Source organism: Macrobrachium rosenbergii, chromosome 16, assembly GCF_040412425.1.
Source record: "Macrobrachium rosenbergii isolate ZJJX-2024 chromosome 16, ASM4041242v1, whole genome shotgun sequence".
Taxonomy (NCBI): Eukaryota; Metazoa; Arthropoda; class Malacostraca; order Decapoda; family Palaemonidae; genus Macrobrachium; species Macrobrachium rosenbergii.
In genome coordinates, this window is record NC_089756.1 from 3,631,027 (window position 1) to 3,645,859 (window position 14,833).

The window sequence follows — 14,833 nt, forward strand, 5'->3', positions numbered from 1 at the left end:
ACATATTTATATAGTGGCTTAATAATAAGTTTTTCAGCAACTTTGGAGAGCAGAGGGAGAATGGAGATCGGCCTGTAGTTACTGCAGTCTGCAAATATGCCACTCTTTGGAACAGGCACTGTATTACTAAGCTTGCGCTCATCTACAAAGATACTGCGTCGACATAAAAATCAATCGAATCTACTAATCTTGGGAGACAGCACCCTAGAAACCTTTTGAAAAACAAAGGGAAGAAACCATCAGGATCTTCTCCACACCTGCTATCAAGATTATCTAGAACTTTCTTAACGTCCCTGGAGAGAAATGCATATTTTGTAAGAATAGGTTCAGGATGACAAGTATCAGGGAGAGGGACTTCCTCAGCTAATTGCTTAGCTTCAAAGGTTCGATAAAGCAGTTTATCCTTTTCCCTAGGGCAGTAACCAATCTACCATCATCTGTTAGAAGTGGAATGGAAGACGAGCCTGACCCAAAGATAGATGATGCCAATTTGGTCCACCACAGATGAGGCTGAGTGGCATAAAAACGTCCCATGCAAGATTATATTCCAGAGATCACACTACTGTAAGTTCAGGTCCTGTAAGCCCTGCCTCCCGCCTCCCCCCCCCCAACCTTTTTTTTAACCTCCCTTAATATGCATTCAGTATTGCCAATGCTTATCACACGTACCAGAAGGATTGATTTTCGAACTAAGCATGAATGAGGTACCTAGTACTTAATCGATTGTGGTAGGCCTAATCCAGGATTAAGAAGGTAACGAGGACAAAAACACCTCTGAATATTTGCTGAGAACCAGCAGAGTAACTCCGGAAGGAACACAGGAACTATAAATCAATATCTTAGGACAAAAGGTGAAAGGAAGAACCACAAAGGACTGGAGTGAAAGAGGTATTTGTAAGGAAGGGTCCTAGTATTCAGGAAGTTCGAGATTATCTGTAATTAAGAATCTAGAATCAGCAGCTTATGACAGAAACTTAGTTCTCTTAAGAACTATGAAATCAAACACCAGAGATGCATTCGAGTTGAGGAGGTAGCTCGTCTTTGGCAGAGATCGCTGGAGCATTATGTAATTAATCAGTCCTTCTATAGAGTACTGTCAAAACCTCTGAAGATTTGTACGGAGAAGCATAAACAACTCAATTATATATATATATATATATATATATATATATATATATATATATATATATATATATATATATATATATATATATATATAGATATTTTGCTGTTCGCCCCTCTGCATTATTTTAGTAGGGATATTATTCTAACAAAGACAGGACAGCGTCTCTGTTGAAACTAGAAGAACGCGGGAAGGGAGGTAGGCTGTGTTTTTCAAAAAAGTAACGTCCTTTAGTAGCTGATAGGTTAGCCTCGTCTTTGGCAGAGTACTGTCAAAACCTCTGATTTTTTTGTACGGAGAAGCATAAACAACTCAATTATATATATATATATATATATATATATATATATATATATATATATATATATATATATATATATATATATATATGTATTTATGTATGTATATATATATACATATATATATATATATATTATATATATATATATATATATATATATATATATATATATATATATATATTTATATAAACATTTTGCTGTTCGCCCCTCTGCATTATTTTAATGGGGATATTATTCTAACAAAGACAAGACAGCGTCTCTGTCGAAGCTAGAAGAATGGGGACAGGGAGGTAGGCTGTGTTTTCAAAAAAAGTAACGTCCTTTAGTAGCTGATAGGTTAGCATTTGGGACCTAACCCTAAGGGAAGGTTTTTCCTAGTCGCCTCTAGTGAAGGTGGTCTTAAGCTTCCTTTTTCCCTGTTCTATGCATTCGGCGATGTTTTGTCAAATTTTCAGACTGCCGGAGGCTACATACAAGCGTTACTGACGAAAAGCAACAGTGACCTGACCTGATGCCGGCAGAGAGAGACCGACCGTCATAAAAAGAGCATGCATCCGTGCTCCAAGCAACTGTCTTTTGTCCTTTTCCTGTCTGTTGTTTTTACTAAGTGAATCGATGATACGCATTTTTTGAGAATTCCGATCGGCAGTTGCATTGCGCAAGCAATCTACGTAAACAGTAAGTCTGGAATTGACAAGTATTGCTGATTGCTGGAAACTCTTCCTCTGTACTTATTTTCCATTTTTTCCCCTTCCGTCACCATTTAAGAGAACCTGGTATAACAGTATTTCTTTTAGGAAGTCTAGTGTATGAATAATGATCATTGCCTAGTGAAATTGCATAAGCTATTCCCGTGCAGTAAGTAGGAATTAGGGAAAGTCAAGTGTTAGTAAATATTCAGGCAAGCCTTGGATCCTGATCACCATTGTTTGGAAGAGAAATAACATTTACCAATACTAAATCTTCGTACGGTAGCCATTAATATACGAGCCACTGCGTTATACTTTAACTGAAGCAGGGGAAATTGACTGTGTCCAACGTCGAATAACTGGTTCATGTAAATTCCTTCACTATCACAGCTCATTCTTTCTTTGTTGGGACTAGGTGGGTAATGAAAGGGGTTTGATGTAATTCATTTGTTACAGAAACAATCCAATTATTCAATCATAGTTCAGACTGGCGACCTAATCCAATTCAGTAATTGTCTGTCTTTTGGGGGTAACTTTTAGCTTCAATTGACAGTTTACGTGTGTCTTCAGCATAGCAGGGCTACATATAAATTACAATAATTAATTTAAAAACTCATTAGCCAAAGCCCACATGTAACACTGGCATACCTCGTCAGCATGCTCTTGTTAATTTAAAGAGAAAAGAATCGGGAATCAAATTAATTACAAATCAATTTCAGAGAAAAGCAGATCATATTTAATTTAATGATAATTCTTCCAAACAAGGAGACCGGACAAGGTATGATAGCAGTAAGGATACCAGTTCTATAAAGAAATTAGCGTAGGTAGGGAAGTGTGCATTGAGAGCAGCTAATTTATAATTTACAATTTACACAGTCTTAAAGGAAAACGTTGCCGAGTTCGGACATGCTGCCACCCACATACCTTCCAAGGTCGTTGCCCAGTTATCGAGTCATATTTATTATTTTGCTATTCGCTGGCCAATGAGTATTGCATGATATAAAATTTTGTACTAGATAGCTCAGAGCAAGACAAAGAACGGAGAACGTTTGCTTAGTATCTTTTTGTAGCTTAGGGTGGACAAAATTTGCGAAGTTCTTAGAATTTCAAAACCAGTAACCGTTCTCCACTATGAAGAATCCACCAATCGAGCATGACGGAGTTAATAAGTTTTCACATCGTGGGAAGCATATCAGAATTCTGTGTCATTAATATAGCAAGCAAACAGCAACAGTTAATTTCATAATTTGCAGTTCCAGTAACGTAAATTCAGGCCTGTCAAGACAACGAAGGGATCCATATCTTTTGTGTCGCTAACAGCCCCTCAATAAGCATGGCGGATTCTTGGAGCATTTAAGCAGCGCAAGAGAGAAAAAAAAGCATAGATCCTAGTAATTTCGTTTTCCATCTCCATAACATAAAATCCTTTGCATTGTTGGTGTGTTTAGTTAAAATTTGCATTCCTACATTTGCTTCATTCGTTTAGTAAGAGGAATTCGGGTGCTTTGTGTGTTCAAGTGTAAACAAACACCGCAACTCGGGATCATGTATTCCTCCGCCGCGACTGCTCCTAGCCATATTTTGTTTTTGAATCACACAACCTGTGCGACATTTTGGGAAACGGGTTAACCACTCCCCTGTCCGCCATCTTAAAACCTTTGTTGTTGTTGTTTTTGTGAATGGTTTGTGGGCCTTCACAGTCACCATAGCTTCTGCCTTAATTGCCACTTCAGGAACTACTTTGTTTTGCATAGTAATCCTACTCACAAAATCTTAGCCAGACATAGACTCGTTAATTGTAGAAAGGAAATAGGTTAGGATTCCATACAACAGATAGAAGCAAGACATAATTTAGTCAAGGAACGATAGGACTTATTTAGGAAATATATAAAAAAAAAGTTCCTATGAAATTACACCAACATAAGAAATTATATGAAAGAAAAGTACTTCCAATTTTAATCATACTTCCCAGGGTAAGACGTATGATTCGGGCCACAGGGAAAGTTAAGATTGCTAAGGCAATCCCCCGAACATAGCCCAAGAAAGACGTATTTCAAAATAAGAAACTCGCCAGTGTGCATTTATAATAATTTCATTGATTTTTTCAGGCAGCACGAATTTGCTGGCTGAATATTTCTCTCTCTCTCTCTCTCTCTCTCTCTCTCTCTCTCTCTCTCTCTCTCTCTCTCTCTCTCTCTCTCATATATTCAAGTAAGCATTCAACCATAAATCCAAAGTACATGCACCGTCTTCATAGAAAGAATGGGCCGACACAGGAATAAGTAATTAAACTAAAACAAATAAAAAGAAACACCTCTGTCCCACAGATATATGAGGACAAGTTAAGCTAACAAAAACAAAAAAAATCACAGTTATAGAGAACTGTCGGTCACGAGTGAGGACTTTTATTCAGGCCTAAGCAAAAAGTGGCCTCCCTCCCCCTGCATGAAAGGAAGTAGCAGCTGGTACTAGGAACTAGTCACTCATGAGGGCCTCAAAAGCAACCACAATTTATTTTCCTTTTCCACAGTACCACTAATCTGAGGCACTGTCCCAACCTGAATAGCTTACATCTCTCTCTCTCTTACCCTCCCTTTCTCTCCCACTCATTTGTTACACTCTGCTGGGGTAGAGTGCATTTTCCTTGACTGCACATTAGTTGAATACAAATCAAGGGTTGTTCCTAGGAACGCGCTGGCACCTTAGTGCCACCAAGGGGAAAAGAAAACCAGAAAAAGAACACAGAAGAAGAATCCTTCTGTGACCAAGCTTACACCAGTGCATAAAAATACTGTGCCACCAGTGTGACCTTTACACGGCACACTCAACCACAGTGCCACCTTAGTGAAAAGGTGCCACACCCTTGAGGTGTCACCCCAACACTGAGGGACACTTCCTCGCTGCCCAAGTATGTCCAGTTAACTCAGATAGACGCCCTCACCCACCAGAACCATGGCAACAGAGAATCATAGAGCCTTCATGGAGCTGGGGCAGGCAGCAGGCCTCACAGGATTGGACCTTACCAAGTGGGTTAAGGAACAGCTGGATGACTTGGCCAAGCAAGAGAAGGAAGAAAGACTGGAATGATGAAGCCGAACAGAGGAGGTACGAAGAAGAACAGAGGCAGCTGGAAGATGAAAGAGAAGAAAGGAAAAGACAGCATGAGTTAGCCTGCAAGGAGAGTGAGCTAGCTCTCAAAGAAAAGGAGCTCGAGCTGGAAAGAATGAAAAGAGAAAATGCCGAAGCTATGGCTATACACAAAGCCTCCAACCCCACACCTGCTGCACCAAATGTTCCAATCTCGAGCATTAATTCCCTCGTCCCCAAGTGGACTGAGGACGAGCCAGAAGCATGGTTGGAGGAGACAGAGGCACTCTTTGATAACTATAGCACCACTGAGACAGAGGGGGCCTTAGTGCTAGCCAAGCCCATGGAGGGAAAAGCTAAGGCAGCCCTTTGCTCAGTGGAGAAGAGTCAGAGAGGAAACATAGTTGAAATGCGTAGAGTCATCACAAAGGCCTACGAAGTAACCCCAGAGAAATGGAGACAGCGGTTCTGAGGTCTCGCCAAGGAATTCGGCTAGTCCTGGACTGAATGGGCCTGTCACAAGACCCAGTCTGGTACCCACTGGTTCTACTCCTTGTCTTGCACTACGTTTAAGGACCTCTTTAATCGGACCATGCTGGATGACCTTCACCAATGTGTGCCTTGGCCCCTTGCTGTATATCTAAATGATAAGCAACCCACCACCCTTATGGATGCCTGCCGTATGGTCGATTCATGGGAAACCTTCAACAAGTCCCACAGCACATCTCAGCGGTGCATAGTGCCCCCGGATACCTCTCAGGCTCGACTCCCCCGAAGAATGGACTGCCTAGCAAGCCTCTGTGCACCCACTGTAAGAGGGTGGGGCACACTGAAGCTGAGAGCTGATACAAGCTCAGCACTAACAAGCAGCCACCTACTAATAGCCAGAACTCTCCCTCTACATCCACGCAACCCTCTCCACCAACCATCACCGCAGGCCACCGAGACCCTACAAAGGTCCCATGCTGATCCTGTGGTGCTGTCGGCCACTACAGTGCTGGAAATCCGGCCTGTGCACATCATATCCCCACCACCAAGTTCATCAACCTCATTAGCACCTCATTCTCCGTGGCCAGGCCGCAAAAGATAATGTACCCCGAGAGACTGGAGACCCAGTTCATCTCGGTGGCCCCCTTAAGGGCTCTAGCTTGCCAGTGTCCCTCCTGGTCACAGTAAACACCGCAGAAGACATTAGCTTAATTTCCAGGGCCCAAGTACCGGCTGGTACCATGGTTGACGGGAAAACCCCGTGGGAGATGAAGTGTACAGAGGGCCACACCATTACCGTTGCCACAGTCAAGCTCCAGGTCACAACACCTTGGGGCACGCTACCCCACCACCTTGGCGTGGTGGGCGGAATTCAGCCCGGAGTGGACTTCCTGTTGGGTTGGGATCTCCTCTGGGGAAGCCCTTCCCCAACGCCACTTTGCAGCCACGCTACCTCCTCCACAGAGGCCCAGACTGTAGGAGAACCCCATGAAGAAAACCCACCGTCCGCCCACCAAAGTGGTCAGCGGAAGGGGCACCCAACAAACCGTTCTCGGCCTAGTCCTCTCCATTCATGAAGAAGCGGCCAACAAATGGGTCCTCCCTCTCCCTGAAGAGACATTCAGGAGGAGCAGCACCGCTGTAGGACTTGTAAGCGGACAGGCCACTCCACTAATTGGGAGGGTTGCCCAAGTAAGCAACGCCCAGCGGAGGCTCCCGAGTAAGACTCTCCGAGAGGGTCTGATCTCCAGCTGGGGCAGGAATCTCTGTCTCTGCCAAATTCAAGCCATCCGCGAGGTACTGCACCTCCAGACCCCTTGTCAGACATGCCTGACCCCCCAACCACTACTAATGCCACTTGCAAGCACTGAGCAGTGCTACACTCCGTCCGGCACAGACATTGAGACACCAATTAAGGAGGACCCTGTGCTTGGTTCAAGTCATGAGGCGGATCCTCCTCCGGGAGATCCAGGATCCCTCACAGCACTAATCATGGCAACTGGAAAGCCTCCGGCACCCGACACTTTTTCACCCAATCCGTCCCCAGAGGATGAACCCATGGTGGATCAACCTGTCACACCTTCTCTGGGAGACCAGGAACTGGCCCCCTTGGGTGCAGAGGTCAAGATCGTTCTCACTCCGGTTGTCGCAGCAGCTGGAGTAGGGAGCCCTCAGGTAGCTTCTGAAACTACCCCTGACTTCGTGCCCGCTAGCCCTTCTGGCCTTTCCCCAGAGATGGTGCCCTCATTACCTTCCAGGTCCGACATAGTTAGGCCTTGGAGGAACCCGAAGAAGAAGAAGGGACGGAAGAGAGCCCAATAGTTGCAGAGCCATGAGCTCATCCTGGCACTAGTGCCCTCTCAGAACAGTGCTTTACCATCTTAGAGTGATCCTGGCCCCTTGTCCAGAAGGGGTAGCCAGAGTGATCTCTACCATACAGTAGCCTAGACCAGATTGAGTACATTGGAGTAGTAACCTTGTAAGTACAGTGTAACTGAAATCAGACAATCTAAACTATTGTGAAGAGAGCCACTATGTTCATGACATGCATGGCCTAAGACCTCAGTGAGGCAAGCATTTATCATATGAAGCAGACCTCATGTGCCAACCAGTAATTATCAACTGTACTGCAGAAAACCTTGTAACTTAGCTAGTTCATTTTCCCTTGCGTTGGTGCTACGGCCGTGTTCGGATAGGTTAGGATAGGAAATACCCTAGAATGTACCATTTGGCTAGGTCTAAAACATCATGATTATAAGAGGTAGCACCTTTGAGTACAGTTAGGATTCCCGTAAGTGAAGCACCTTTGAGTACAGTTAGGATTCTGTAAGTAAGTGATGAAAGCTCATATCCTTTCTAGAGTTAAGTAGATCCGTATCTAGTTAGGCTGCACGGCGAACAGCTTGCTTAGTACAGACCTTCACGGGCGAAAGGGAGTGAAGGGCTTCTTAAGGGGGGGAGCTTTTATAAACATTTTGCTGTTCGCCCCTTTGCATTATCTTAGTAGGGATATTATACTCGTCTTCCTCTGTACTTATTAACAAAGACAAGACAGCGTCTCTGTCAAAGCTAGAAGAATGGGGACAGGGAGGTAGGCTGTGTAGGAATAATTTTGTTAATTCAGAAATAATCGTTCCGACTGTTTTCAAAAAAAGTAACGTCCTTTAGTAGCTGATAGGTTAGCATTAGGGACCTAACCCACAGGGAGGGTTTAACCAAGTCGCCTCTAGTGAAGGTGGTCTTAAGCTTCCTTTTTCCCTGTTCTGTGCATTCAGCGATGTTTGTCAAATTTTCAGACTGCCGGAGGCTACATAAAAGAGTTACTGATGAAAACAGCAGTGACCTGACGCCAGCAGAGAGAGATACCGACCGTCATAAAAAGAACATGCATCCATGCTCCGAGCAACTCTGTCCTTTGTCCTTTTCCTGTCTGTTGTTTTACTAAATGAATCGATGATGTGCATTCTTCGAGAATTCCAATCGTCAGTTGCATTAAGCAGGCAACCTACATAAACGGTAAGTCTGGAATTGACAAATATTGCTGATTGCTGGAAACTCTTCCTCTGTACTTATTTTCCATTTTTTCCCCTTCCACCACCGTTTAAGAGAACCTTGTATAACAGTATTTCTTTTAGGAAGTCTAGTGTATGAATAATGATCATTGCCAAGTGAAATTTCTGGCGCGGATGTAAGAAAAAAGTTTTTCAAAATGCATAAATCGAAATATTCCCATGCAGTAAATAGGAATTTTAGGAATGAAAGGGTTTGATGTAATTCATTTGTTACAGAAATAATCCAATTATTCCATATAGTTCTTTATGAACGGCTAATATAGAACAGTGCAAAAATTACGACAAAATGACTAATCCAATTAAGTAATTGTCTGTCTTTTTTGGGGATTGAATAACTTGTTAGCTTCAATTGACAGTTTATGCATGTCTTCAGTGAAGCAGGGCTACATAAATTACAATAATTAATTTAAAAACTCATTAGCCAAAGCCCACATGTAACTATATACAGATAGTGCTCAAGTTACGATAATTCGACTTATGATAATTCGCTTTTACGATGGGGTTAGCAATTAATATCGATGGGGTTTTGAAAATACATATTTTTAAATTTCGTGGGTTAATATCGATGTACAATCAGACAATATTTTGAAAATACATAATTTTTAAATTTCGTGCATTTGTAAATACAGATGACTGACAATAATTCGTCTTCGATAATTCGGCAACAGTTAATACCGTACAAATCAGGCAACGTTGCCTACAATCAGTGTTCTTTTTCTCCATCTCTTTATTCTATCTTCTAGTTAAAAAAGTAAAGAGAATGATAAAGTATCGTTAGTAACCTTATACTCTTGAGGCTGGAATATAACAACTGTTTTGCTTGTACATACAGTTAAACAATTACCGTAATGAAAAATGACTGACCTCAACCTTTATCTTTCGGTTGTGTCAGAAGTTGAAATAGGTCAAATTGTGTGCTAATTGGCAAATTTCGACCGCAAATAAAATTGCAAAACTTTGTCACGCAAATAAAAGATAAATACAGGTAGTGCATCTATTAACGAAAAAATAGTGACAATTTAATTACATTTCTTAAAAAACACTTCAATTCGAAAAATATATATGTCCCTTATAAATAAAGTATCTGGAGTTAGCAATTAATTAAATGCACGAAATAAAGACCGCGTGATCGATTCCCAATATTTTCATAATGCAAAAGAAAATATTTTTAAAATTTAAAGCAAGATGCAGGTTATTTTGATGTTTGTATAATACGGTGTTATGTGAAAACAGAATATAGTATAATATAGGCAACAGCATGCACAGTTGCCAATTTCTCTTTACAATCATGCAGCAAGAGAGACCAGTGTAGGCTAGGCTACCATATTTCTTTTTCTCCATCTCTTTATTCTATCTTCTAGTTAAAAAGTAAGAGAATGATAAAAGTATCATGTTAGTAACCTTATTTTTTCTGTGCTGTTTGTTTTGATGTCAGAAATTAATGTAACTTTGTAAAATCTTTTTACTTATATTCACTTTTGGTTTCCACTTTATTATTTAATCACCTCGTTTAGAAGGTGGTTTGCTGTTGACCATCTTTGGACTCTCCTATCTGTTTGTATGTTTTTCTTTTGTTTTTATATTCGCAAGCTGTTACTGTTTGGCAGTGTGTGTTTTCTTCGATGTCGGGGCATCCGAAGGACTTTTAATCTTTGTGCAGCCTCCCGACAGAAGGGTTCTTGGACGTCTTAGGCATTATTGGCAGTATCTGCAGCTTCTTTAACTCCCAGGAGAAGAGAGAGAGAGAGAGAGAGGCTTCGTGTCTTGCCTGTTTGGCTTGAGTGAGATGTACTACTCAAGTGTCTTGGTTCGTCAGTGGTCGTAAGAGACGGCTTTTGACTCGCTGTTCCAGTGTATCCTTGAGGTCGTCACTCAGCCCTTCAGCAGCGAAGTGTAAGCCACCATTAATATTTTTATTATCCTTGTGATAAATGTTGTTGGTGGACTTTTGCTGACGTATGTCAGTCCAGGAGAGTTTGACCTTATGTGCGAGACCTGTAGGGTTATAGAATTACTTCATTGCTGGTCTGTGGTATCAGTATATTGATTTATTTAATTGCCAGTCAACATTGTTTTCTTATTAGTAATCTACAGTTGTTATGATGAAAATGTGTGTTTTTGGTTTGTTGTTAAGTGTAGGGAATTATTGTATTTAGCTAGGTTTAAGGATTCTAGAGCTCAGTGGCCCTTCCTGTCATGCGTTTGTGATAATTTTTTGCCACAGTATGTTTGTGTCTTCCCACCTTCTCCTATAGCTTTCTCTCTTCCTGTTGGTACGATTGTTAGTTAGGAAATGTGTGTATTACTTGTAAGGTGTGGCCCTTTCCTTTTCAGGTGATTATGTAATTAACGTGGTACCCATTTGTGTATAATTATATTTGTTATTAATGGTTTTACACATAGTGCTATTTTGCCCTTCCGGTTTGTGTTTTGAGTTTCATTTTTGCTGTTACAAGGGCTATCACTCCACTTAATAGGAGTAGATGGTTTTAAGGTGGATCTTTACAAAGAACTAGTAACGGAATTCGTTACAAATTTTGGCGACCGTGACAGGATCCACCTTTGTGGTGCAGTAAAGTTGCTCAGGTAATTAACAGGAAGGTGACAGGGTGTATATGGGTACTGTTTAGTTAATATTTTAGCTTCGTAATTTTTTTTTCATCCCCTAAAAATGTCTGTAGAAATTTGTTTAGGAGAACTTTTGGAGAGCCCAGATTGGGAGGATCAGATCTTTAAGCTAAGAAGTGACCAGTTGTGGCAGGTTGCAGTGTTGCTTGACTTAAGGTTACCCACTGAAATTAGGAAGGGTCGCTTGTTAAAACAGGTATTGGCTGCTGTGAAAGAATACCAGTAAGAAACCTTAGCCAGGAAAAACGTATCAGGTGATAGGCAGGGCCAGAGTGAAATAAATAATAATAATGAAGAGTCAGCTGAGGTAAAGCTCCTGGTGTTGAGGGAGCAAATTAAAATTAGGGAGCTCGAGTATCAGGCTCTCCAATTTCAGGCTGATGAAAGGCAGAGAGAAAGGGCACACGAAATTGAGCACAGGGCCCATGAGGTATGGGTTTTGCAACTGAAGTTGGAGTTAAAATCAAAGAAAGGTAGTGATGTTGATTCTCATGAAGGCCCCTATGAGAAAGGTAGATTTAACTTAGAGGGGGTTATTAAAATTAGTTCCCAATTTTTACAAGACCAGTGTGTCTGAGTTTTCAGTTCATTCAAACGGGTCGCTCGGAAACTAGAATGGCCCTTAGATATGTGGACCACTTTGGTCCAGTGCAGATTTAAGGGTAAGGCCCAAAGAGTCTATAATGGGCTTAATGAAGAGTTATCTGCAGAGTATGACACTGTTAAGGCCATCATGCTAAAGGGTTATGATTTAGTTCCTGAGGCGTGTCACCAAAAGCTTAGAAATTTCAGGAAAACCCATGATTACACATATGTAGAATTTGCCCGGAAGAAGGAGCTGTATTTCGACGATTGGCTCAAGTCCCGAGAGGTTACCAAATTCGACAAATTGAGGGAGCTCATGTTGGTCATAGAATTTAAAATCTGTGTCTTGGGACCTTCGAACTCATTTGGAGGAACTTAGATGTGTTACAGCAGGTGGTGATTGCCGCAGATAAGTAGGCTATGCGCTGATTCATCATCAGGAGGGTAAACTTATGCCGTCGAATAAATTAAGTGATTGTGGTAATAGTTGGCTACGTTCCAACCCAGGTAATAGAAAAGATTCAGGGAATAATGATAATGTTAGTCAGGGATATAGCTGTAGTAGTTGCGGTAATATGAGTGGTCCCCGAGGCAATAGCAATTTTAGTGGTAAGAAAAATAATTATAACGTTTATAGGAACCAGGTTGTCCGAAATAATAACAATCGCCCTGTTAATGATAACATCAGAGAGAGTCTGGGTAGAAACGTAGTTTGCTTCTGGTGCAACAGAAGGGGTCAAGGCTAACTGTAATACTATGAAAAGCTACCTGGATCGAGGAAATAAACGTCCGGTGATGGTAGTTAACAAAATTGTTAGTAAAAAGGTAGAGTCCCCGGAAGATACCCCTAATAATAATAATAATAATAATAATAATAATAATAATAATAATCAATGACTAATATTTTCCTAATATACATTTAATGGCAATCTGCTTTCAGGTCCTCTAAGTGGTAAAGGTAAGAAAATTAAGATCTTGAGAGATACCGGGGCAGCTCAGTCGTTAATTGTCCTTAGTACCGCGCCCTCGGATCATGTATATTTAAATAAAATGAATTTGTGGTGCTAGAGGGTTTGCCGAATACTGTGAATTCCTACCCAATCGAGACAGTCTTTCTGAAGACAAGAAGGTTTAAGGGACAGGTTAGGTTGGCTGTGGTAGACCGTTTGCCTCTCCCTGGTATTGATTGCCTATATGCTAATGATCTTCCTTCGAGGAAGGAAATATGTCCCTTCCCGATATTAACCTTAACCTCTCTTGCTGGTACTTATAAAAATTGATGGTGTAATGACGCGTTCCCGCCCTAAGGAGGTAGAAAATTTTGATATTAATTTAGATGAGACAGGCAATCAACCTGTAAAGGAATTGGAAAGTAGGGAGCATTTGAATTTAGACTATGTAGATTGGGATTCAGAGGCCTTCCGATAGGCTCAGAATCGAGAATTCCACCCTGATGTTGACGTACTCGATTTTGACGATATTACTAAACCTTTCTTTTGCAGTATCAATGATTTATTATATCGAGTCAGTCGAGCCAGGTGTTGTGAATTTTCATCCACAACGCACTGTTTCTCTGCTGATGTTGTTAGCTAAAGGATTGCAAAGGATGATGGGAACGTCTACAAACTAGGGAAGGCTCAATGAGACCACAGTTTTAAAATGTTGACTTAAGAACTAATTTATTTACAACTATTATTTACATACAAGTACTCATCACTAAATGCATGAATAAAGTAATTTTCCCCAGCTAAATTATATCTCAAATAAACGAATCCCACATTGCACTTGAAGCCGATGCAGGCTTCGTTATGTTAATCAAATTTTAATTAGCAAAATATTTATTACAAGTTTAAGATAATTTAGGAACTGAACCTCGGTGGACACATTTACAAATCTCAATCACTTTTCCTACCTCACTTGCTGTGTCATAGATGTTAACAAAGAACCTTTCAGTGCTTATTACCAACAACTTGTCCTACGCTATTCTGGATCGGAAGAGCCGATCATCTGAGCCCGCTTCCACCTTTTCTAGTCATTCGATGAGGCGTAATTGCGACTTTCCCGCCAAATGGACATGTTCGGATCGCGCATCAGTGCCGCCCAGACGGGACCGGAGCACGTTCGTCCGGCCCATGAGCAACCAGAAAAACATGGTTTGGGCGCCCAACGGCCCAGCAAGGTGGTGAAAGGTGTAACTTTTCACAACATCCTCCCACCTACAAAGTGGAGGGCTCACACGATACGCACTAAACTTATATACCTTAACTACTAACTCTCAATGAAGAAAGAAGAAAAAAAAAGGGGCGGGTGTTTCACACTTGGCCCAACTCCAACCGGGCCCTGTTGAAGCTGGGTCAAATGTGACAACACACAGCAATAAAAAAAAGTTTGAGTGGCCACTCTTAATCTATGCAGCAACAATTATCAACTTAATTGCCTCAATCCTGTTGAGACGTTCTTCAATACAATAAAGCACTACCTTAATAAAAATTCAGTACCTTACATGGTCAGCATTTCAATTAAAAATGGGAACAAATATGATCAATAGCGATGAGTTTACATCATCCTTGAACACTGTACATTCTTCACCGTTGCCCTGCACTCGGAGTACTGATTCACCAGGAACTCGCGAAGTGCACGCTACTCAACTCTCTCCTTCAAGGCTCCCTTACGACTCACACTTGTATATAGTTCACCTCACTCGCAATTTTTTCTGTCCTACACTGTCCCTTCCTGCATCCACTGAGCCATTCTTTGTTGCTGTGCGAGGGCTGCTTTTCTGTGCGGCCTGGCTCGTCCAGTACTTTCCCCTTCACATCCCCAAGCTTCTTCTTCGGCAAGCTCGCTACTATCATTACT